The 27,972-nt window shown below is 36.8% G+C and overlaps 1 long non-coding RNA gene across 1 annotated transcript; it reads right to left on the reverse strand.

The window, feature by feature from the left end:
• Positions 1 to 2,701: 2,701 nt before the first annotated feature.
• On the reverse strand, positions 2,702 to 27,198 carry LOC122790951. Its single transcript, XR_006363052.1, has 3 exons — positions 27,106 to 27,198; positions 15,297 to 15,368; positions 2,702 to 2,773 (listed from the first exon to the last, which is right to left on the reverse strand). It is a non-coding gene; the product is annotated as an uncharacterized LOC122790951 (long non-coding RNA).
• Positions 27,199 to 27,972: the final 774 nt, after the last annotated feature.

Consider the following 27,972-nt stretch of genomic DNA (forward strand, 5'->3'; position numbering starts at 1 on the left):
TTTTCCTTTGTCTGAAGAAGTCTTCCTACTAAGGGAGACGAAAAGCGCTTTACTTTTACATTTCCTAATAAACCTTTGGAGTTTTACACCTGCTGGTTCAGAACCTTTTGGTTTGTTTTTTGACAGTTTGTTTTTCTTCAGTTTTGGAATTGTTAGTGTGTCACACTATAAAAGGCTGGATAGAGGAGAATGCTGATACCCTCCTTTGAATGTGCACTGCCTGCGTTAGCAGCCATGTCAGTGTGTCACACTATAAAAGGCTGGATGCAGGAGAATGCTGATACCCTCCTTTGAGTGTGTACTGTCTATGTTAGCAGCCAAGTCAGTGTGTCAAAATATAAAAGGCTGGATGCAGGAGAATGCTGATACCCTCCTTTGAGTGTGCACTGTCTGTGTTAGCAGCCATGTCAGTGTGTCACACTATAAAAGGCTGGATGCAGGAGAATGCTGATACCCTCCTTTGAGTGTGCACTGTCTGTGTTAGCAGCCATGTCAGTGTGTCACACTATAAAAGGCTGGATAGAGGAGAATGCTGATACCCTCCTTTGAATGTGCACTGTCTGTGTTAGCAGCCATGTCAGTGTGTCACACTATAAAAGGCTGAATGCTCCCCTACACCATTTCCCTGATCTCTGTTCCCTTCATATCCATGTTAATCCTCATACATTTACACTTTAGCCACTGCCCATCCTTAGGAAGGAAGCTAAAAATGCCCTACAGTGTTAAGGCTACCAGAAGCATCCCTAGTGTCCCTCAGCACTGCAGAGTAATTATGTGAAACTAGTAGTGAAGGTTTCTCAGAATGTTGTACCAGCTGGGATTAATATTTAACTTCTTTACATAAATTTATCTGAATCTTGAGAGTTCACTTATGTATTGATTTAACACAGATGCAGTAGGGGAGTAACTGTGGCTACCTTTTAGCAATGTACAACACTATGTACTTACTACTTCAGGTTCATAGATCTTTCTGTTTCTTCCTACTGATGTATTAATGAGAGGTGCCAGACTCACTGTACTCCAAGTGGACCTCTGCTTAAGTCTTTGCAGAGAATAAATTACAGTTAATTAAATGCTGTTGATTATTTTAGGAGGATTTACTTTGTAATGGCATGCAGATACACTCCACACAACTTGTCTGTTTTCATGTTCTTTATTGTGTTCCTCCTGTTATACACATTTGCATTTATTTCAATTTCTTGTTACTAACAAGCTTGTGGCTGAAAAAAAAACACTTCTGTAGTTGAGTTCACCTAAATATCAGATACATGAATAAAATAAAAAAACGTATTAAGATTTGATTAGTACTAGAGGTATAAGCATTCTAATTCCTTCTTTTGTGTCAGGACAGGATGACCATCTGGAAGTACCTTCAATACAAGTCCCTCTGTTATGTCAGGACAGAATGAATATTATGTTTACCTGAAGGTATTTGCAGTATAAGCTCCTCTGTTAAGTCAGGACAGGGTGGATACTGGCGGTACCTGCAGTACAAGCCCTCTGTTATGTTAGGACAAAATATGCACTGCAAGTACCTGCAGTAAGTTAGTAGCTCAAAAGGTCCCATGCTCACCTTTGGAGCCAGAAGATGTATACCTACCCCAGGTGATTAGAATAATTTTCAAATCACTGACAGTGCAATGCAGCATCAGAGGGGTGTGCCATCCTTCAGATGAGAAGTTAACTGAAGATGTAAAAGATCCCATAGCACCTATCAAAAAGAGAAGGGGAAATTCCCTGATGTCCTGGCCAAATTTCCCCTAGCAGTAGTATAAATACCACGTTGGGACTCCCTGAAAAGAGGCCACTAGCCTAGTGAGACTAACCTAGTCAACAAAGGATAAATAAATGCTAGGTCAGGACAGGATGAGTACTGGAGTTATTTACAGAACAAGTCCCTCTGTTATGGCAGTCAAACTTACCCCACATACCTATGTCAGATTTTTGTTCGCTGTGAACCTATGAATTTGTTTTTATCTGGTGTCATTTAAGTCATATCTTTCCATTGAAAGCTCTCTTTTGCTTTTACCACAGTTTCCTCGTATGCTCCCAAATCCCCCCTTTCTTTTTCTATCATCATTTTTCAAAGTCTGTCCTGTTTGTGGAGGCTTCTGTTGAGCTCTCTGTTTATCTGTGAAAGATATTTAAAAGTCTTAGCCTTGTTGCTATTTGCTATCGTAACATTTACTGTAGTTCTTCAGTTTCTTCTCATAGACATTCACTTCCATCTCATTATAAACGTGTTTGCCTTTCTTGGGCCAAGTGTTATTTTGTTAGTATCTTCTGCGATGTCTACATTCCTGGAGGAGGTCATGATGTTCTACACACAGGCATGCTAGGAGGTGGCATATCGTTTCCTGTTTCTTCCCCTGAGGCAACAATAAATCTTCTCAGTCTTTCTAGAAATGCTCCTGTACTGTAAACTGTTACCATTCTACAGCAGATTCTCATTAATCTGCAGCACCACATTCCTTTTATTTTGTTGTGTGGACCAATTTAGCTTTATGCCAGAAGTTCACAAACAATATAATGTGGAATTTATCAGAAAGAGTTACTAGATAAGTACAGTCCAGAAAATATCCTGCTAATGACTGGGAGTGGTGGAGTGTTTGTTGCTACCCATTAATTTGCAAAATCCATTATTTTGCTAAAGCCCTTACATTTCTCTAAATTGAAAGAACTAAAAGAACACTGCACTCACCAAGGTTACCGGCTAGTTCACTGATCTCTTTCTCTAAGTCCTCCAGATCACCTGCTGAGACATCATGTTGCTCTGCAAAAGAAAGATTACATCAGAAGTTCAATTCTTTACAGGTGCCACCTATAATCCAGTCTTCTGTTTACAATCAGCCCTCTCAGTTAATTAAATAAATGTTGCTTATTGATCATGTTATTCACACTTTATCATTGTTTCTTTATCAGCAGTTACAAATGTGTCTGGTTGTGAGCAGATACAGATCATCTAATAAAATGGTATAATTTCACAGAAAACAATGAGCTTTTACAAAAACAGTTTTATTGATATGTTTTAGTTTAAGTTCACAACCAAACTTTATGGTGCACTTAAAATACTATCTTGCTATTAAGGTGGCAGATGGTAACTATTAGACACCTTCAGCATAGTGAAGATGAATAACAAATCAAGACTGTTAGAATATATCTTCTTCTAAAATGATATTTAAATGGACTGTTTTTTAGAAGAGAAGCTTCTAAAGATCTTAAGGAATATACAGTAGCAAACATTTTTTTTAGTACCAAACATTAAATATACCATAAAATAAACCTTTTATATGCGTAAATATTTTGCGTTGAAGTCATGCAAGCTTTATTCCATGCAGAAGGAATTTTATGCAGAGTATAAGCTTCATTATAGCTGTTTGCAGTTTAAATTCAGGGTATCACCTGTAATTGCAGAATTACATATGTCTTCTGTCACTGTCTTCTATTCTGGGGCGTATCAAGAAATACCTCTTCCAACTATGTAGATGAATACCCCTCCAGTTAGTAGCTGAAGGGTGTAGGTGATGCAGAGTAGATGAAGGTGTATGCTAAAATACCTGGGATATGGCAAGTTAAGCTGGACTTGTATTGGTAATATATAAATCTCTGCAGAGCTCTGTAAGGGCTGGTATGAAGTTGAGTCAGTGCTCTAGGTACTGTCTAGCACTAGAAGCTAGGTGCTACCACCCCTGTCCTCTTGGCAGTATCATTTAATAAGTGTTCTGTTTGAGGTGTGCATGGGTGTGCATTAAATAAACCATACAGCATCCATATGTTAGTCTAGCAGAATAGTAACCAGCTCAGCTGTATAAATAGCTTGATTCATCATTCTATCATGGACTGCGTAACTAAGCAGTTTGGAGCAGGACCACTTAAAACGACAGATTTAAGAATTTCATAGCTGCTTAGTCCACTACATGGAATGGCCATCTGTGTTTGTGAAACATATAAATGAAACATATATCATATCAGAGAGAACTCTTTATGAATCCCAACTCATATAATTTTAAAAGACATTGGTGACGTCCCTCAACGGAATTGGGGGGGGGGGGTCCATCATTTCTCAAACTGTATAGAGTTCATAAACTCAGACACTCATTTCCTTTGAAGTCAGAGTGTGTAAATGAAATAAAGGAATAGCATTCTGTATGCTGGACCTAGAAAATCTGTTTATGTACTGATAATGAGACCCACAATGCTTCAGTATCATATAAAGTACAATTTTTGAGCAAGCACATGTATTTGTTTATTTGGTGTTCTGATGCAAATGTATCCTGTCTTTGGAATACTTCAAAATGGACAGTTTGCAGCTACAACCTTGGACATTGGCAAAAGTACAGAGAAAAAAGCTCATAATAGTATAACAGCAGAAGCTAAAATTGATATTTTTGGAGAAAGAAAACAAAGGTACATCAAGGCTGATAATACTGTGGAATAGAGTAGCTTACAGATTTACATTAAAAGTTAAACACAATAACAAAGCATATGTAGCAGTTCTACCTAGCCAGATGTGTCTTCTTAATGCTTGGTCTGCATTAGCAGCAAAAACCAAAGAGAGAGTGCCAGTTATATTTGGTAGCTTCTTGGGTCACCCTACTGATTTATCAGAGTACCTGCAGCTGTCCCTTTCCTAGATTGTAGTTAAAATACACTCTTTAAATTCCTTGAGATTCTTCACAAACTATTTTTGGATTGACATTACAGATGGGCCAATGAATGAGAAACATGAGCAACAAACTTTAAATTAGTAATGGGTTTTTGGAAAGTTATTATCTTTTTAAACTGGATCTAATTTGATGTGCATGTTATCTTTCTCTGGTGTAGCAGGTAAAGGAGTGATAGTAATTAATCTGAAAGAGTTTAAAAAAACAATAGCCCTACCCACTCAGTAGGTAGCCAAGTGGTTATTTCAAGAGTTGGCAAGGCAGTAGTCTAACATATCAGCAAGAAAGAAGGTCCACACCACCATCTATTACACAGGCAAGCCATAAAGTTTGGGAGTGGGCCTTCAGAAACACCCTTTTCCTCTTGGAAGTCCACATCCTAAGGAAGTCAACTGCTTGCTCAGCATCTTTCAATGGCAAAAAAAAATGTACAAGTTGTGTCACCTGTTTACTATTTCTGCCTTCCTTTCAAATCTGAAAAGCTGCAGGTATTTCACCCTTATTCCCCTTCTAACAAGTGTCAGGACATCTTCGTGCATCTAGTGTAAGGCCAGAAAGTGATGGGTGAAGGTAAGCCTGGTGACTCCTTCTTGGCCCAGATAGATATTGTTTTTCATGCATCAGCATTTTCTTCAGACCACTCCACTCCACCTTCCTTGTCACATTTGCATCTTGAAACACCCATCTGAAAAAAAGGCCCATCTAGATCTCAGTGTTATAAAGCTGGCAGCATGCCTACTCCATTTTGCAAGTACTCGGATCAGGAGAATTTTTTGTAGAATGCCATCCATTATTTTTTCTTCACATTGTCCTGCCACTCAAAACCATTTTGAAGAACAGATGACAAAGATTTTCTTGTGGTCACTTGTTATGGGCATAGCTCCTTTTCAGATCCTCTTGCTATAGTTTAGTAGGTCCTAGCTCTCTATCTGTCAAGGCCCATCTAGTGGCTATTCCCAACTTTCATGGTTGCTGAGACTTCAAGTCTTTGGCCTCTCTCTCTCATGGTTTGATAGAGAGTGATGTTTGTATTTTTCTTGCACCGAGAAGCTGATTCTTTCACCATTCAAACTATTTGTTTTAGCTGAGCTGAAGTTTTTGTCTTGGAAATGTTTGTTTTTGGTAACTAACTTTAGCTAGGAAAATTTCTAACTTACAAGCCTTTATTTATGAACCTAGTTCACCTTAGGTTTCACAAACAAAGAATTTCATTACATACCAACCCTTCTTACATGCCTAAGAGGGTCATGGAGACCAACTAAAGTTGGTCTGTCACTTGCCTGTCGTCATCTCAAAATACAGTGGAGAATAGCTCCTTTGTTACTTGTTGAAGAATGTATTTATCTTTTTGTTTAGATGTAACTAGGAGTTCAATTGTGATGTAGACTAAACAAAAATCAATTAAAAACATGACTGTTTCCTTCTCCAAAAATTCCAGAGGAAGAAACTTATCAGGTAATGCCTATCTGACTCTTAATTCCCTTATATTTTTGTATAAAAAACATGGAAAATTGCAATCTTCTTTCGAAGAGAGTATGACCAAAGCTGTCTCTGCATCCATGGTGCTCTTCTGTAAAGTTTCTTGGATATTTGTGCAGCTGCTTCATGGCCTTTTCTCAGAACTTTGCAAACATTGCATACTGGATGTGACTACTAGGTTGAAACCTTCCTTTGGGGCCAAAGTTTCCAACAGTATCATCTGTCATAACAAGCACACAGAAGAAATGACCTAGGGACATAATATTGTTGGTTCCATCACCTGGAGATCTACAGTACTGGATCCAAAAGTTATATGTGTTCACCATAATACTGGATTTTTTGTCTTTCAGTGACACTGAACTAACCATCAGTTCACCTCCTTGAATACCCAGTCAGCCTGTTTGTTCCCCTACAGCTGCTAGGGCATCTGTCCAAGGAGAGACTGCCATACCATGGTTGTGCAGTATAGTGAACCCTTTTTTCCTCTTTGCTGGTTCCAGGTTTGCTTTATCAGCATCTGGACCTAGGCAGGTGAATGCCTCCACCTCTGTGATGACATGTCTATCTTAACTTCCCACCTGCTTAAGGGGCGCACAATAGGAAAGACAAGTTAAGTCCCACTTCTCTGGTGGTCCATTTCCTCACCTGTGGTTCCACCCTTCATCTACCTGTTGTGCTTCCTGGTGCAGACTGACAGTAGTGCAGCCACATGCTTGCCCCTTCACGTGCCTCACACCTTCCCCTTGACACAGGTGAGTGGGCATAACCACATTATTCCTCCTTCTCCCCTCATTTTCTGCTCTGGTTTTGGGGCTGCTAGTTAAGCCCTGGTCACTTGTGTCATGGTCTAGTAGTTAGACCCCTATACCACTGGAGCTGACGTTAAATGTTTTCCCCTTCTTTAACAAAACCAGTACACAAGATACAAAACATATCGGGCCATCTCAGAAAAGCAGTCTGAGAGTATGATGAATATAAGAATTGCTGTGAGAATAGGCGGAAGATGGAAGGGACTGGGTGTAGAACAGGGTTCTTCAGATTAAAAGGCATGGGGAAGAAGTAATTAGTGTAATTAAGGTGCACTGATTCAGTGGGTGACCAGCAAGTGTAAAGCATAGTTGGTATCTTACCTCCAGAATCTAGTGGATTAGAGGTTAGAGAGGTTCTATTTCAGTCAGGATGAGGCAACAGAATGCTATATGTGTTGGAAGTATTTTGAGGTGACACATTTATATACTTAATATGTTGAGGTGAAGTTGGACGTTTATCATAATCCATTCATACAGTTCTTAGAGCTCTTGTTCAGAAGGGTGAACGCAGGAACATAGAAGGCAACCACGTGGCCAAAGTGGTTAGAAAAACATTTTATATAGCCCACCTAATCAAGAAGGGATTCACATCTAGATCAGGGGAGGTCATTGTGCCTCTTTACTCATCCCTCATCAGGCCCATAATTGAGTACAATGCCCCTTTTGGGATGTACCTTACCAGACACCTGCAGCAACTGGAAAGACCCCAAAAGTACCTCACCAAGAGGATCAAAGGGCTCAAACAGATGCCATATGCTGCCCGGTTAAAGAAACTCCAGCTCTACTCAGTGGCATACCGCCTGTTCAGAGGCGATCTGTGCCTGACGTATAAAGCCATGTCCAACCTGGAATTAATGGACATGCTGCACCTCAGAAAATCCAAATCCCATCGAGCTACGCGCTCGAGAGACTTGAACCTCAGCACTGAAATAAATAGGACATGCTGGAGGGACAGATTCATAACCCAGAGGCTCCCTTCCCAATCCCAGTCCAGGTTAGGCAGAGTCCCTCATTGACTCTCTTCAAGAGGAATCTTGATGAGTGGATGGGAGATCATAGGTTTACCCCGGGTATCACTTCTGTGTCACTGTTAGACAGAGGCACAGTATACTAACCTTGAAAAAGGGCATAGCAAAATAAATTTAAAATGGGTGGAGAAAGCCAAACACATTCTGGCTAGGCTTATAAATGCCCTAGGGCAGATAGCCTAGTATGAACCTATGAACCTATAAGAGTCAGGTGGCAGAAAAAAAAGAGAATTGAGATATTAGTGATAGGAAGCTAGATTAGAAAGGTTGTTTTAGGGAACTAAAAGACACTCTTAGAAATAGTTAATGTTAGAAGTGTGTTTGTGTATGTGTGTGTGTGTGTGTGTGTGTGTGTGTGTGTGTGTGTGTGTGTGTGTGCATGTGTGAGTGTGTGGGGTGTGTGGTGTGTCTGTGTGTGTGTGTGTGTGTGTGTGTGTGTGGGGGGGGGGGGGGTTAAATGGTTAGGAAAATTAATAAGAAAGAAGTAGGAAATCCTCACCAGGATTGGTGTAAGGAGTTGAGAATCTGGTTACATCATAAAAGAAGGAACATAACAAAGGATAGCGCTGTATAGTAACAAAACAGCTGATGGTTATGCTTCAGCAGGAGAAATATTAAGTACGTAGTTAGACTGCAGGGAACATGTGCAGTGTGTAGTGTGTTTAGTAGGATATCAGGCAACCAAAAATTAAAGAAAGTAGCACCAAGAGGCTAGGATATCCATCCTGGTGTGCATTAGCTCTTCTCAAGGATGATAATAAAGTAGTGTGCAGGGTAGGTGATCATTTTGGATGTGTTGGGCAGCGGAATTATTTAGACTCCATTTTAACAAAAGTATAAAATAGTATTCAGTAGGGCTACATTTCATTTTGCAAATAAAACTGAAATATAATCATTAAGCATGCAAAAATAAATTTCCAGTTATTAAGACACCCTTACTAAGTAAAATATTCACATGAAAACATTACACAAACAAAAATAAATTGCCAGGTATCAAGACGCACTTACTGAGTACTTAAAATATTCACATGAAAACATTACACAAACAAAAATAAATTGCCAAGTATTAAGACACCCTTACTGACTACTTAAAATATTCACATGAAAACATTACACAAACAAAAATAAATTGCCAGGTATCAAGACACCCTTACTGACTACTTCAAGTATTCACATGAAAACATTACACAAACAAAAATAAATTGCAGATATCAAGACACTCTTACTGACTACTTAAAATATTCACATGAAAACATTACACAAACAAAAATAAATTGCCAGGTATTAAGACACCCCTACTGACTACTTAAAATATTCACATGGATAGATTACACAAACAAAAATAAATTGCCAGGTATTAAGACACCCTTACTGACTGCTTAAAATATTCACATGAAAAGATTACACAAACAAAAACAAATTGCCAGGTATCAAGACACCCTTACTGACTACTTAAAATATTCACATTACACAAACAAAAATAAATTGCCAGTTATCAAGACACCCTTACTGACTACTTAGAATATTCACATGAAAAGATTACACAAACAAAACTAAATTGTCAGGTATTAAGACACCCTTACTGACTGCTTAAAATATTCACATGAAAAGATTACACAAACAAAAATAAATTGCCAGGTATCAAGACACCTTTCCTGACTACTTAAAATATTCACATGAAAAGATTACACAAACAAAAATAAATTGCCAGGTATCAAGACACCCTTACTGGCTACTTAAAATATTCACATGAAAAGATTACAGAAACAAAACTAAATTGTCAGTTATTGAGACACCCTTACTGACTACTTAAAATATTCACATGAAAGCTTTACACAAACAAAAATAAATTGCCAGGTATTAAGACACCCTTTTTGACTACTTAAAATATTCACATGAAAACATTACACAAACAAAAATAAATTGCCAGGTATTGACACCCTTACTGACTACTTAAAATATTCACATGAAAAGATTACACAAACAAAAATAAATTGCCAGGTATTAAGACACCCTTACTGACTACTTAAAATATTCACATGGAAAGATTACACAAACAAAAATAAATTGCCAGGTATCAAGACACCCTTTTTGACTACTTAAAATATTCACATGAAAACATTACACAAACAAAAATAAATTGCCAGGTATTGACACCCTTACTGACTACTTAAAATATTCACATGAAAAGATTACACAAACAAAAATAAATTGCCAGGTATCAATACACCCATACTGACTGCTTAAAATATTCACATGAAAAGATTACACAAAAAAAATAAATTGCCAGGTATGAAGACACCCTTACTGACTACTTAAAATATTCACATGAAAACATTACACAAACAAAAATAAATTGCCAGTTATCAAGACACCCTTACTGACTACTTAAAATATTCACATGAAAAGATTACAGAAACAAAACTAAATTGTCAGGTATTTAGACACCCTTACTGACTACTTAAAATATTCACATGAAAGCATTACACAAACAAAAATAAATTGCCAGGTATTAAGACACCTTTCCTGACTACTTAAAATATTCACATGAAAAGATTACACAAACAAAAATAAATTGCCAGGTATCAAGACACCCTTACTGACTACTTAAAATATTCACATGAAAAGATTACACAAACAAAAATAAATTACCAGGTATTAAGACACCCTTACTGACTACTTAAAATATTCACATGGAAAGATTACACAAACAAAAATAATTTCCCAGGTATCAAAACACCCTTTTTGGCTACTTAAAATATTCACATGAAAACATTACACAAACAAAAATAAATTGTCAGGTATTAAGACACCCTTACTCACTACTTAAAATATTCACATGAAAAGATTACACAAACAAAAATAAATTGCCAGGTATCAAGACACCCTTTTTGACTACTTAAAATATTCACATTAAAAGATTACACAAACAAAAATAAATTCTCAGGTATTAAGACACCCTTACTGACTGCTTAAAATATTCACATGGAAAGATTACACAAACAACAATAAATTGCCAGGTATCAAGACACCCTTTTTGACTACTTAAAATATTCACATGAAAAGATTACAGAAACAAAACTAAATTGTCAGGTATTGAGACACCCTTACTGACTGCTTAAAATATTCACATGGAAAGATTACACAAACAACAATAAATTGCCAGGTATCAAGACACCCTTTTTGACTACTTAAAATATTCACATGACAAGATTACAGAAACAAAACTAAATTGTCAGGTATTAGGACACCCTTACTGACTACTTAAAATATTCACATGAAAGCATTACACAGAAAGAAAAATAAATTGCCAGGTATTAAGACACCCTTACTGACTACTTAAAATATTCACATGAAAACATTATACAAACAAAAATAAATTGCAAGGTATCAAGACACCCTTACTGACTGCTTAAAATATTCACATGAAAAGATTACACAAACAAAAATAAATTGCCAAGTATCAATACACCCTTACTGACTACTTAAAATATTCACATGAAAAGATTACACAAACAAAAATAAATTGCCAGGTATTAAGACACCCTTACTGACTACTTAAAATATTCACATGGAAAGATTACACAAACAAAAATAAATTGCCAGGTATCAATACACCCTTTTTTACTACTTAAAATATTCACATGAAAACATTACACAAACAAAAATAAATTGTCAGGTATTAAGACACCCTTACTGACTACTTAAAATATTCACATGAAAACATTATACAAACAAAAATAAATTGTCAGGTATCAAGACACCCTTACTGACTCCTTAAAATATTCACATGAAAACATTACACAAACAAAAATAAATTGCCAGGTATTAAGACACCCTTACTGACTACTTAAAATATTCACATGAAAAGATTACACAAACAAAAATAAATTGCCAAGTATCAAGACACCTTTTTTGACTACTTAAAATATTCTCATGAAAAGATTACACAAGCAAAAATAAACTGTCAGGTATTAAGACACCCGACTACTTAAAATATCCACATGAAAACATTACACAAACAAAAATAAATTGCCAGGTATTAAGACACCCTTACTGACTACTTAAAATATTCACACAAAAAGATTACTCAAACAAAAATAAATTGCCAGGTGTTAAGACACCCTTACTGACTACTTAAAATATTCACATAGAAAGATTATACAAACAAAAATAAATTGCCAGGTATTAACACCCTTACTGACTACTTAACATATTCACATGAAAAGATTCCACAAACAAAAATAAATTGCCAGGTATCAAGACACCCTTACTGACTGCTTAAAATATTCACATGAAAAGATTACACAAACAAAAATAAATTGCCAGGTATCAAGACACCCTTTTTGACTACTTAAAATATTCACATGAAAAGATTACACAAACAAAAATAAATTGCCAGGTAACAAGACACCCTTACTGACTACTTAAAATATTCACATGAAAACATTACACAAACAAAAATAAATTGCCAGGTATTAAGACACCCTTACTGACTACTTAAAATATTCACATGAAAAGATTACACAAACAAAAATAAAGCTAAGTAATTAAAAAAGCATGAAGTACAGTAAAGATAAGGGGATGAAGAGATGCTAATATCTGTCTGGGAATAAAGGAGCTGATGAGGTAGGAATAGAACCGTAGATCTGCAGGACACAGTTCTGTTCCCACAGATACTTCAAGCTGTCCTCTAAAGTCATAAACAGAGTTAAAAAGAAGGGTTGTACAGACCTGCACCATCACTCAATTAAATGAGTGAGGTCCACTTCAACTAATCCCAAAATTTACAGAGGGAACACTTCACAGGGTGACTTAAATTATATGGCCCTGCTACTGTGGCTTTCTTGAGGTACACATGATGAACTTGGTGTACAATATACCAGCAGTCAAGCCTGACAGAGGAATGAGACATCTACTGATGAGTAACAGTTGTTTTTTTCAGTAGCCATTGCAATCATAAGAAGAAAGAAGGCATCTAGTTGGTGCACTATCAGGAAGAGTAAAGGTCACCAAGTCTGAGCCAAAGAAGACTGGCTTACCCAGCAGATGTCAACAACCAGAGTCTACATGACCCCAAAACTGAGAGGACAGGACAGCATCTTAATATGAGTAGTCAAATTTCAACAGAACCATCATGACATATCCAGCAGAATACTGACACTGCCAGGAAGAATTTATCTGTCTTTTTTTAGGGTGAAGAAAGGATGATGAAGGTACTTCCATAAGAAAAATCACAATTTAAGTACCACTCAGATACAAGGAGGTCATAAGTATGATTTACAACTCTTCGTTGTAAAGTGATCTACAATAAATGTCCGTCTCATGCCATTCATTTTGTAGGTGATGGAAGATAACAGAATGTACTTTACAGCAGACTTAGTAGCGTCATGCACAAATATCATAGGTACAGAGCAAATCTGGGAAGAATGGAATATGAGAGAGGGTGGTGGAGTTTTAAACCTACCCTGGAGTAAGTGATGAAGTTGTCAAAGCAGGAAAAATGAGAATTGCCTTTAGTTACATATGATAAAGATCTTCAAATTACTTAAGACTGTGATCAGAGAACTAATGAAAGTGTAGCTTTAGGCCTTGTCACCAAAAGGATTTGAAAGGAAAGGAGTTCAGAGCAGGATCTTGAAGCAAGAATCACACACACACATGCACTCACACACATGCATACCACACAAAAAACACTCTTGGTGTATACAGTCCATAACAAACCTATAAGAATAATAAAATATGTATTTAAATATTGAGAGGAGCTTAAATGATTTTATATTCATTGCTAACCCAGGGCAGAAGCTTTTAACACAGTTTGATGTGGGGAAGAGCTGACTGGCCCCTCAAACAAAGCCACAAAGATCTGGTGAAAGAGAGTTTGCTTGAAGAGATGGCTTGGAGGGCTCAACCAAGACCCCAGGACCTGCCACTAGCACAAAGCCATCCTAGTAATACATGTCTGATAGTGGGTGAGCAGGATGAGAAATCTAAGGCCTCCTCTCTTTTTGGAGCATAATGTGGGAGAAGGCCCACATGGAACCTTCCAGTTGACCAAAGGAATACAAAACATCTCATTATCCTACTTCTGTTTAAAAATAAGGTTGAAGGGGTGGACCTGTGAAATAAAAAGCATTTTGTGAAATAGGATCAAAAGCTTCAACAGAAAATTCTGTCCAAAGTTGTCTAATTTCTTGAAAGTATAGAGTAGATAAAAGCCTTATTATTAGGATCTCTAGTGATCAAAGGAGCTGAAGTGAGGAGAATATCCAAGTATTTAAAACTTAAATGGTTCCAGGTAAAGTTATTCAATTTTCTAAAGGAAGATGATGGATCAAACTGGCATATGAGAATGGCATATTTAGTGAGAGTTATCTAGTATCCAGACAGCTCCTACTAGGTTTTTCAAGTCTCCCATGTCATGCAATCAGTGGTTAAGCCCTTAGAGCTCCTTTCCAGCTCTATCTGAATATGAAGTGTTGAATTAAAAGACTGGCTCTTGTTATATGGTTCCTCAGGCTGATTGTGCTGTTCTCTGTTTCCAACAGCTGTGGTTTCAGACCATATCAAGTTATAAAAAGAAAACTTGGACTCACATCTTCATCAAAATCCCAGTTCTTTATTTTCAGACCGATGAAATCTGCAGTGTGTGATGTAATGTTAGAAATCAGGTCTTCTTATGCAAACGTTTAACAATAGCAGGAGTACCCATGCATGGTACTTCCCATCATGATTGCATGGCTTGGAGGATCAAGACCTTGTGGGTGGCATTGAGCCTGTGGGGTGCTATCCATGCAGTATATGGTTGTCTTTGGGGAACCACCCCCTATTTTCAAAGCCAGGGAGAACAGGGTCTCACAATAAAAGAAGTAGATTATAGATATTAGAAGTAGAAGTTGCAATGATTTCCTGTGACATGCAACGGTCGGGCTGCATCTCTTCCAGTTATGACCGACAAGTTGTAACATTGTCAAGTATTGCTGTAGACAATCTGGTTGAGGTTCATAAGAATGAATGGGTATACTGTCTCTCTCCCCCATGCTGCTTCATAATGCTATTGCAGGGGTGCAGAAAGGTTGATATGAACTGAAGGGGTACTGCCCCTTTCCCAATGCTGCTCCGTAGTACCTAGTAGGATGGTGTGATGAAGTCAGTATGATCTAAGAAGGGGGTGTACATCACCACAGGCTGCTTGTTAACACTAGTACGAGATACACGGTGGTTAATATGACATAAGACATGGTGTTTTACCCCACCCTTAACAAATGACCCTGATTCAGTGAGATTCATGCAAACTAAGAATTAGTAATACTTACTAGCATCTTCTGAAAGGTCACGGGTGTCTTGTATATATTCCTTCAGCTCATTTTCCACAGTGTTCCGTTTTTCTGCAAAAGGACAGTCAACTTTGATTTTATGATATCCTTCCAGTGCTGTTATAACATTTAGTTTACATGCTGTAATCTATGCATTGCCCAATTTGTGCTAGGGTCATATGTTAAGAAACTATGCATTTCCATAAGCATTTTAAACATTTCAAAATATTTCGCAAATAATACAAAAATAAATAGTAGCTAAAATATATTATGATGACTGAATCATAGAAGTGAAAGGATAATATTTGTTCTCATTTGGAACTCAGAGCCAATACTTCCAACATACTACACTGGTGTTATTGCCAATGGGCCATCAAGAGCCTCTGGACAAGTAGGTGTTGAGTTTTTTTTTTTAAGAGCTTTATCCTTTCAGTTTAGAAACACCCAGCATAATTTGTTATAATCATTAATTTCAGAAATAAACTGCAAGGGTGAAAAGAATGCCACAGTCATACAAGTGAAAGTTTGACATACATATACGGCACTGTTACTACCTCTCTTCAGTGCTGATAATCCCAAGAAGAATATTTAGGTTGCACAGTCATAGGTCAGAAGTTGATGTTTGGAACAAATTATACTGCACCACCATTACTGTAAATACACCCAGGGAGCAGATAACATAACGTAAAAACACAAATGTTTATACAAAACAAGCATACTGATTTAGGAGTGATTTCCCCCAAAATTAGACAGCTGCCTCTGCTTCTATACAATAAGTGGAAATGGAATCTTAGATCATATAGTTAATTATTTTAAACATATTTGTGTGTTATCAAGAATTTCAGTGTGATGATTTCTCCTTCTTAACTTCAATTTTTGGGATTCTATCCCACCAGTCCTTCATTTATACATCTGAGTGTATTATGATTGATCGAACATGAACTTGTTCAAGCACACTACATCAATAAATTTCATATTAAAAACACTATCGTTGAGAAAATCATTCATCTAATATTACAATTCACCAAATGAAAACACACTGTTCCTATCTGTAGTTATAGCATTCTGTGTAGAAACGCACCTCAAATACACAAAAAACAGAAATTCCCCATTTAACAGATATATATCTGCCATAAATATTCTAATGCTGTTTTGTACGCGGGTAGTTTTGGCTCCCTCCACGATCACAGAACTCCGATCAAAATGAAGTAATTAGAAATTAAGATATAGTCAAAAAAGTGCCAGCTCTTCTACAGTGTAATTCAACCATAACAAACAGTAACTATTTTATGTTGTATATGTGTAGACGCAGACACACACACACACACACACACACACACACACACACACACACACACACACACACACACATACACACACACGCACACACACGTATATTTCTATGTATGTGTGTGTGTGTGTGTGTGTGTGTGTGTGTGTGTGTGTGTGTATATATATATATATATATATATACATATACATATATATATATATATATATATATATATATATATATATATATATATATATATATATATATATATATATATAGTTCCCCTTCATAAGATCGAATGGATGGAAGCTTGAAATTCATAATCTTGAGACCAGAATCTCGAACTTCCATTCACTCGAAATTGTGAATGGGAGCCTTAGGTTTAAAAAAATAAAAAGTTAACTTACCTTATTGCAGGGGGCCAGGTCCCCCTCTAACCTAGCAGTTTAAATGTGAATGTTCTGTGACCAAACTATAGTGGAGGAATGGAAAATCTTCCATTTTGCGCTAATGTGTACAACGCAGAATGGGAGATTTTCCTTTCCTTCACTATAGTGTGATCTCGGAGTAGGTATATTTAAGTAGGGGGGGTGTGGGGGGTGCAGGGGGGCTGGTGCAGCTTTCCCCCATGTAAAAACATTGGCTTACTGTTGTTTTTCAATCTTTTGTGGATCAAAACACAGACACACACACACACACACACACACACACACACACACACACACACACACACACACACTGCATTTTTCCTTGCTCTTGTTGCTCAAGTCATGACTAAAAATAATTCACAAATAACCAGTTTACTAACTAAATTGTGCAATAAATAAACTAACATATTTAAGATTGTAGCTTGACCCACTCATTTCCTTCTGTACAGACATTGATTTCATACAAACTGTGCTACAGTCTCAATTAAAAACAGTTTATAGTATACCTAACTTCTTTCTCCCTGAAGATATGTCTTCCTAAGGAAAGAAGAGGAGTGCTCATCCCAGTGATATAGCATGTTTTACATAACCTCAGAACTTTCTGCTGTGCCTATTCCACATTACAAACTTTTTAAAAACAGAATGAATCATTTATCCTTTTCTTATATCATCAAAACCAGCACAAAAATATCAAAAACACTCTATATTCTGATCTCATGAGATACCGCCTCATTTGTACTCTGTCAGATACAAACCTCTGTCCCACACTGTTATGCACTTAGACGCTCACAACACCAGTGAGGGTATACTTACTTGTTCCAAGGTTTTCTAAACAACTGGATATAAAGTATGAAAGGGTCTGCAACACTCCATTCATTTACTGTAAATAAGAGCTGTTTTACCCGGCTCTTATGTTTGTATTTCTACTTCCTGGAAAGCTACAGAGCCTATTAAACTAACAGCTATTTTCTGTTTTCCTATATATATATATTTTTTAATTTTGTCACTTCAGAAAAGCTGTTCCATCACCCATTTAACTGTAAAATATTTTTTCTTATTTATCCTGAGCAGTCTGCCTTTTACATTCACATTTTATATACTATATCTATCTATATCATATATATATATATATATATATACATATATATATTTATATATATATATATATATATATATATATATATATATATATATGTATATACATACATACACACACACATGCGTATATATATATATATATATATATATATATATATATATATATATATATATATACTGAAAACACTTCTAAAAACTAAACTGGAGCGAAAAAAGAAAAAAACTATCACTCAAATAAAATAAATTCAAACCCTCTGATGTGTTAATAAGTTTTTGTTCCTTTAATGTGCTGGAACTTCTTCAGAATGAGCCAAAATTCAGAAAACTGCAACATTAACAGTCAGAAAACATCATAACTGTAACTATGTACACAATGTCCAATAAAACTTCCTTAGAACCTAATGACATAAATGATGGACAGTTTACAGTAAAAACAATAAGAATATAAAATTACACAATATAAGCATGTAGAACATAACTATAGAAGTCATCTCAGTACACATTTAAGATTTAAAGACTCATTTAAACTTGGATAGAATTCAGCATTGAGTCCCGGTTACCACTTCGGTTCAAGCAACTGTAAAAGGCTATCAGAATCACCAAAAAAAGTCAGAAACTTGTTCTAAAACAAGAAACAAAAACTTTTTCCAACTTTTTACCAACAGTATTTTGGTAATTTTAGATGTAGTTGCGCTACACACTAGTGTACCTCATACTGAAGGTCTTAACTACATTAAACACTTTCTTTATAAGTTTGCCAAGTTCCCGAAGAAGAAAATAGACACCCTTTACAAACTTTTAGCCTTAGTTTTACAGAATAATTTTTACAAGGTCATTTACAGACAAGTACTTGGTGTGGCTATGGGATCTAAACTGGCCCCAGCTTTTGCTAATCTAGTTTTGAGTAAATGGGAGCTAGACACTCTTATACATCTGCCAGGTTATCACCTCACCCAGCTATACAAATGTTATATTGATGATATATTTTTTTGTGTGGCATGGGACTGAACAGCAACTCTTTTCTTTTGTACAGCCCTTCTCCAAGAGCATTGTTTTTTTACAATTTGTCATAGCTAACAAAGGGTCTTCAGTTTCTTTCTTAGTTACCACCCTTTCGATTAATAAAAATGCAGGGAAGATTTCTTTCACTATTTTCAGAAAAGACACTTTTCATAACAGTTATTTGGATTTTAACAGTCAACATCCACACTTCATGAAAAAAATGTAGTTAAAGGCAAATTTGTTGGATTATCCAGACTTGTTAGTGAAGATGATGTTTTTGAATTAGAGTCTGACAAGTTAATTTCTTTGTTTAAAGAGAAGTATTACCCTGAAGTCTTACTGCACTACATTAAAAATGAAGTTAGAATCTCTAGGGTCACTAAATTCAAACCCATCTTAGACTATAGGTTCACTCCTTCTCCTAGTACTCTTACAGAAGATGACCGCTCTCTGAGTTTTGCTCTTCCTGTATATAGAGATTTAAAAGCCATTAGGGATGTCATCACAGACAACTGGAAAATTATTCAGTGACAACAATATTAAGGATTTAGTAGGGACACATCCTAATGTCACTTTTAAAAGAATTAAAACTCAGATAATTTTTTTGAAAATAAAGATGAGCCTTTTTTGTTGACTTGTAAAGATAGTAGTTCTACCCTTAAAGAAATGACAGTTTGTGGCTATTGTGTTTGCTGTGATTTTATTCTCAGAAGTAACTCCTATTTTTTTAAACATTGCAAAGTTAAAATTGATTTTTGTTAAAAGTTTTAATTGTAACAGTTCATTGGTGGTCTGTGCTGCAATTTGCTCCACATGCCATTGTTTTTATGTTGGCAAGACTATAAGAAAGTTAAGTGACAGTATTAAATAACATAATGCAGAGATCAGACACAAAGACTTGAGAAATGCACTTGGCAAACATAGCTGTAAGTGCCCTGATTTCTCTAAGTTTCTGTTCCTTGTTTTAGAACAAGTCCCTAACTTGTTTGGTGATTCTGATAACCGTTTACAGTTGCTTGAACTGAAGGGTAACTGAGACTCAATGCTGAATTCTACCCAGGTTTAAATGAGTCTTTAGATTTTAAATGTGCACTGAGGTCGCTTCTGTAGCTGTGTTCTACATGCTTATATTGTGTAATTTTATATTCTTACCCGCCCACTTTTACTGTAATCTGTCCATCATTTATGTCATTAGGTTCTAAGGAGGTTTTATTGGACATTGTGTACATAGTTACAGTTATGATGCTTTCTGACTGTTAATGTTACAGTTTTTTGAATTATGGCTCATTCTGAAGAAGTTCCAGCACATTAAAGGAACAAAAGCTTATTAACACATCAGAGGGTTTGAATTTATTTTATTTGAATGGTAGTTTTTTTTTCTTTTTTCGCTCCAGTTTAGTTTTCAGTATTTAATATTTTCTTCTGGTTATTGTCTGTTTTTATTGGTATATATATATATATATATATATATATATATATATACTTGAAGTCAGTTATAGAGAAACTCTGCTTCACATGGATGGGGAATCTCTTCCAGAGAAAGGGTAGTCTTTAGGATACATGCCTGTTTTTCCAACACATCCTATTTATATCAAAGGCAATGTTTAAGTCTTTAAAACATTTAATGCTGGTGCTGTTTGTTTTGTGGATATGCAAGAGATCCATTAAAGCGAGGTCCGACAATGCCTTGAATGCCAGGCATAGATCTGCTGTCAATAGCCTGTAGGAGACAGAATACAGGGATAGGGCTTCTAGGTGGTCTGCATAGGACATGTTACTTATTCCCTGTATTCTTTTAGTGAAGAACCCCTGTGAATATTCCAAATGTTGGATGCACCTGGTTATGTGCATACCAAAGGGGATATTGTACTTAATAAGTCTGAAGAATGCTGAATACAGTGAAACAATGACCTTCTTGGACCTACCTTTGTTTATAAGCTGCACAACATAGAATGATTTCCTCAGTCTTGTAGACATGTGATGGTCAAAGGCTAGATTATTATCTATTCTGGAGGCCCTGATAGGTCGTGTTTCATGCTATTTGGTAGGCATCCTGGGATATTGTCTAGACCGATCGATACAGTTTTCTTGGACTTAGAGAGAGCACTGATAACCTGTTCCTTCGCAATAGTAAAAGGACTTAGTTTTTTTTTGGTATTTCCTGAAGGGATGCTGGTGGGGAGGGAAGGGGTAAAGTGTGTAGCCATTAGGACTCTGAATTTCCTGGAGATATTAAATGTGTGCATCATATCTTTCTGTCTCCTATCTCCAACTTGCATATCTTAAGCTCTTGACATCTCTCTTTATTATATGATTTATGGTCAAAGCCAGCTACCCCTTTTGCTGCATTTCTCCAGATAGTCTATATCCTTCCTACAGCATTGACGTCCACAGAACTTCACACAGTACTACAGATGAAGTTTTGCTTTCTATTGTACATGCCTCTCTCTGTACCTGCTAGAACTCTGCTTACCTCAAATGACACTGTGTAATGCTTGGTTACATTTAGATCATCTGGTATGTGTACCGACAGGTCCCTTTCTGTTTTTGCTGATGCTCTAGGCTCCTCTCCACCTGTGTACAACTTTCACAGGTTATTGCTTACGATATACATTATTTCATACTGAATTTAAGCTGCCATACTTTAAGTCATTCCTCTAATGCAGGTGTGACGCCCCTGCACAAGCACAGTAATCAAGGATCCTCAATCCTCACCCCTAGCACCAGTGAGGGATTTACACATTCGGAGGATGGCAAGCACTCATACAGCAAAGTACAATTTCCCTTAAGAGCACACAGAGATCACAGTCAGTCTGGGCCTGGTTTCTTCCTCTTTCTCCAGATCCCCAGTAAGAGTCCCCACTGTCACAGCTGTAGGGTTAAGATCTCAGCCAAGTGGTCAAGCCAAAACTATCAGCACCCTCTCTGTCCAACCAGTGCTTCATGTTCCTGCCCAAGGAGCTGGCACACGCACACACACACACACACACACACACACACACACACACACACACACACACACGCACACACACACGCACACACACGCACACACACATGCACACACACGCACACACACACACACACACACACACACACACACACACACACACACACACACACACACACACACACGCACACACACTTTGAGATTTGAGTTATATACAAACACACAGACACTCCTGGGGAAGGCTGGCACAGGTTTACTAGCTATGGCCCCTTCTGCCCAGACTATAAGGGAGTTTTCACTGCAACCAACCACTACTTATCAGCTACTCTAAGGCCCTACCCAAAGGGTGACCATCCTACTGTGTGATGTTACTATTAACCAAATGGTAAGTGTGACCAAGACCAAGGCTATTGGAGTGGCTTATACAGTGTCACCACTTACATATGCAAATACTGTAAAAGCTTAAATATCTCTAAACAAACCAGCCACAGTTAAAATGTTTAAATATATTTATTAATAAATAATAAAAGAACAAAAGAATATTCAATAACTCAACACATTGACTACAGAGTTGAGAATCACAGGAAATATTTTAAAACAATATTGCAGGACAGTCAAAATAAATACAGAAAACTTCTAAACTAATCTTTACTATATTCCTATCTATATCTAAAATAAATCACTGTACCTTAGTTACTTATTATTAACAAGGCAAATACAGATGAGTGGATGTTGTCAGATCCAAAGACAAATACTAAATGCAAAGTCTTTCTCTGACAGACTTCGTAAATTAATAATCAACATCCCAGCTGGGTTGGCTCGGATGACATCACTCTTTGTCACCTGACTTCAGTTCCCAGGCTAAACAGATACAATTTAACATCTCTGTGCCAAAAATACATATATTTCAGAAGTGTACAGCTGCTAGGAAATCAAAGAGCAATAAAAACACTTTATATTTTAAACAAAGCAATTGCTTTTCTCCAAGACAATATAAAAAAACTTCTAGTGCTAGACATCCTGTCTCCTTGCTGCATTAACTTTTATAGCACATCATAAAACACTTTTAATTTCAACTTATTTTCTTGAAGTTTTGCAAGTTAACTCTGTATGTTCCAGCTTCTACTATTATGACATAAATTTCCACAGGTATATAGTTTATATACATTTCTGTTCTTTTCCAGTAGGGTACACTGTGGTTGCATTCCTGAAGCTCAGTACATAGCATACAGTTCAACACACACTTCTGTACCAGTAGTTTAATATCCACATAACACATAGTTCTCTCACATTTGTAAGATAAGCATGTGAATCATATTAAAATTCACAAATGACATATGATTATTTACAAAATTCCAGATAGCTGGGTTGGCAGTGTCACAATTCTCCCTTCACAGCAGGCAAATTTTCATTTATCCTTTTATCTGTTCTTATATTATAAGCCTTTTATATATACATGTATATATATATATATATATATATATATATATATATATATATATATATATAGTTCAACTAAGTGAACTCTATTTAGTGTGACCTTTTATGTCCTTGTCTTGATCTTATAATTTGTGCTACTAATGTGATTCAGTCCCAGGATACCTAATGTGTTTATTTTTTCAATGTGCTATTTGTTGTACTTTGGCAAATACCTTGCTGAAAGTTAATCAGGCCCTGACCATAGTCACTTTTTGGTTTAATACACCAAGTTTTTCAGTCAAAGAACTCACTTAGACTTAACCAGAAATCATTCCATTCTCAACACTTTTTAAAATGCAGTGAATGTAAATCTGCTGGAGATGTAAGCTAAATTACATTGAGTACGTTTATACAGTGACATGCAATCCTGTTTTAGAATGTCATGTGGTCATATTTAAGAAAGTGAAACCAATAAAATTCTTATATGCACATGACCTAAAACTGCTAAGCAGGCTGGTACTTTTCTCCCTACACATACCTTTCCAACTGACCATCTGCTGCTCATTGTTGCTCCTACCACTGCTCCTAACAAAATGTCCACAGTATGACCTTGTGAAGATGGGATTTCTGTGACTATCAGCAGGTTGGGAATAGGAAATGGAAACATGCAGTGGAGTGATCAGGCAGGATTATATATGTTGTCTTTGCCCATCATGGATTTTTGTTGATCCCGAACTAGGTAGAGCTGCTTGATATTTCCTGCAGCACAGCACATAGCATCAATTTGATCTAGTGTGATTACACCAGTACCTCCATCACCAGGGAGGGGTGCTAGATCATGGGCAGAAAGCTCAACATCCTGCCTACAATTGGGTGAACTGAAGACTGACATTCTGTCCACCCCTCCCTGCCTGACTCCTCTAATATCCAAGCTAGTAATCGAACTCACATCATCTTGGTCACAGTCAGGTCTCCATCCTAGTATGCCACAAAGCCAGGGGAGCAGGCTGATGTATTTCTGTACTTTTGCATAAACTGTCAATTATCTATAACACAGTGTCTATACCATAAGTCCAGTGCTTTTATAAATTATTCATCTTGATTAAAAAAAATAATAAATTTGGATCTACTCATTTACTAGTATGTTAAACTATAATTGTTGTGCTTTGCTTTTTCTGTTATTTTCAGCAAGTGCAGCTATTTATGAATGCATTGTTAAGTTTAGATATTTTGCTGTACGAATTAAGAAGACACCCATGTTGGTAGGTGAACAAACAGCACCTTTTATCTTTATTCTTTTCACAAGGTATTGTTCTGGAACGTCCTACACTTTCACATGGGAAGGACATGGCAAAGGCAAGAAGAAGATGGCTTATTTTTGTCCATTTGTTATCCATGTCAATTCAATGATTATCACAGAGATTTTAGAGACTCAGTCCACATCAAAAGGTAGCATAACTGGAAAAGTAACAAATAAGGCACAACAAATGGCTCTTTGCAACTAATGAGTGCATTAACAAAACATCTTACAGACAAGTGCATTAACAAAACATTTTTCCTTAAAAAGCATATGCTCTGACTAGAGACTATGCCACCAGAATGAAGAAAGTAACATTAGGTATGATGTTACTGCTAATGTATGCATGTACACAATGTAAATTAGTATTTCTGAAAATTTATGGAGACTTGCTGCTATATGTAAGATATTTGCAATCATGTTTTGCCATGTCTTTGTAAATAATGTATAAGGCCTGATGTGAATATTCCCAGACTACATGCTGAGTCTTTCGGCTTTTCCTGGTTAGGGGTCGCCACAGTGGAACTCCGGTCCGCTAATGATTGGCAGTAGATTTTTACGTGCCGAGTTGCCAGCCCTGACGCACAACCTTCAACGAAGGTACGCCCATTCATGCATGTCTCCACCCAGAGGACGCTCTAGCTGAGAATCGAACAGGACATCGTCTTACTGTGAGGCGACAACGCTACTGCAGCACCACCACTGCAACATTCCCAGACTGCATGAGAACATGAATTAAAACTTGGAGTTACAGAGTCACAAAACAAAGGCAATGTAAATCTGTTCTGATAATGAAATGTTGTCTTCACATGACTGTTCCTTTAGTGGTATTGGAAGTGGCCATCTGGTGACTATGGTATTGCTGGTAGGTTTGTGCTGTGTTGAATGAGAAGCTTATACCATTGGAACAATGCCATTGGTGCATGCATCTGTGGCTGTTGACCACACTAGTGCAGAGGAGGACTACTTCTCTGTCTATGTAACTCCAGTTCTGTCAGAAACCGATTCAGAACAATTGGGCTAACTACGAACTACTTCAGTAATGCTCATACCTGTCAACTTCTTATCACAATACATGTGGACAAAGCCTAAAATAATAGGGGAGTGGCAAATACCAAAAAATAGTGACAGGTTTTAAATATTGCTCTTACTTGGTTCATCTCATAAGTAAAAGGATTGCATCTAGAAAAAAAGGAGGTTATTACCTCTCTATACTCCGCCCTCATTAGACCAATAATTGAGTATAACGCCCCATTTGGATTACCTCTCCAATCATCTGCATCAACTGGAAAGGCCACTGAAATATCTCACAAAGAGAATCCATGGCCTCCAACACCTGTCCTATGCAGACAGGCTCAAATCACTAGTACTCTGCTCGGTACTGCACAGATTGCTCAGGAGTGATCTGTGTCTCACCTACAAGGCAATCTCAGACCCTGCCCTACTAGAGATGCTCCGTATCCATATGTCTAACTCCTCATGCACTACCTGCTCAAAAGGCATGAATCTAATATGCAAAAACAACAAAACCTGCTGGAGAGACAGGTTTGTCTCCCACAGGCTGCCCCATCTCTGAAACAGACTTCCTATACATGTCAAACAGAGCACCTCACTGACCCTTTTCAAGCGCAACCTTGTTGAGTGGATGGGAAACCACAAATTTGTCCCAGGAGTTCCACCTGTGTCTCTCATTGACAGGGGTGACAGGTGCTGACTGAGGTTTCTTTTTGGGGATAAATTCTTGGCTAGTCTTGTAAGGGCCATTATCCTAGTAACCTCCTATGAAAGTTGCTAGAATAACAGGAGTTGTGCTGCCATGTATTTTTCTGAAGGATATAAAGTCCGAAACTCAAATATATGTCATTATTTAGTGACTTCAGTCCTTGGTGATTTACCAGAAAACAACACATTTTATAAGGAACAGATCAAATGTATGAAGCAAAAATCTGGACATTCTGTGAAAATGTGGGCAGTTCAGTGATATGGCAAAATGATTATACTCTGCTCTTCCAGTTAATTTCTTGTTTCAGAATTCTTTATGACACTAAATCAAATAGAGTGATCAACAGAAACTGGTTTCCCCATAACTATCAATGATTAAAGCAGCATCATGTACTGTTTACCAATGACTGGATAATTTCAACCTAACAAAAAGAACTCTCATGCACTGTGTTGTATTATTTTGGGGATCACCTAAGCCATGCTAGCCACAAGGAACTGTTTTTTGGTAGTCATGCAACATGTAAGTGGTTATTGAGAATTCAAACTCCCACAGGATTGATATTTTATTCTAAGTTCATTCATATTCATTTACCCTTTATGATATTTTACGTTCTCAGCCTTACCTGCCCTTGCTGTAAGGAGGCTAACCAGGAGGAGTGCAGCTGTAACTCCAACAATGTTGAGTAGCTTCATTGTCTTGAGTAGCTCTTCCTCTCAACTTTGTTGCAATTTATACACCTTGATACACAATAGGGCTACGTGAAAGGCTGTAATGGGATATCTCCTTCATAGGTAATTTGGATACAGAAAGCAATATAATACATTATGCCCTCAGTAATACATTGAACGTTACTGCTCTGCAAACCTGTCTGGAAGATAATCTGTTGTTATCAGTCCTCATTTCTAGACTGAAGACTATTTTCTGCACATGTAATTTGCATACAAAATCAATAGTGTATTATGCAGCCCATAATATATCCATAGTTGGTATTACACAAAGTGCTGTTTGATCATGTCTGTAAAATGATATCTTGTGCATACATTCTCAGAATGCAGATCACAGCTTGATCCTGAGATGATATTTGGCTTTAATGTATCCCTGGTTTCAAAGTAGTTTCTTTGTTTAAATAAGTATTTATTTAAAAAAATAAACTTGATTGTATGGTTATGTATGCATTCTTTGTGCTAAGAGTCTACCATAAGATGACAGAATTGGCTGTTTTTTGCTTTGCACAGAAAACAGTTGTGACATAGCTAAAAACTATATTATAAAATTATCATTTCTATAGTGTGATACACTAAAAATGAAAATAGAAGCCTACTGCAGTCTTAGAAATGGTGCTCTGCTTTTAAACTCTGAAAAAGTAAAACATTTGTGGTGATAGACATACCTGGCTGTGTAGTAGCTTAATGTATCATATTAAGATTATCAGTGGCTAGTGAATTTTATACTGTAGTCATGGGTTTGATTCTCTTATTCTCCATTTTCC

Source organism: Protopterus annectens, chromosome 16.part0 (genome assembly GCF_019279795.1).
Source record: "Protopterus annectens isolate FY-2018-M chromosome 16.part0, PAN1.0, whole genome shotgun sequence".
Classification (NCBI taxonomy): Eukaryota; Metazoa; Chordata; order Ceratodontiformes; family Protopteridae; genus Protopterus; species Protopterus annectens.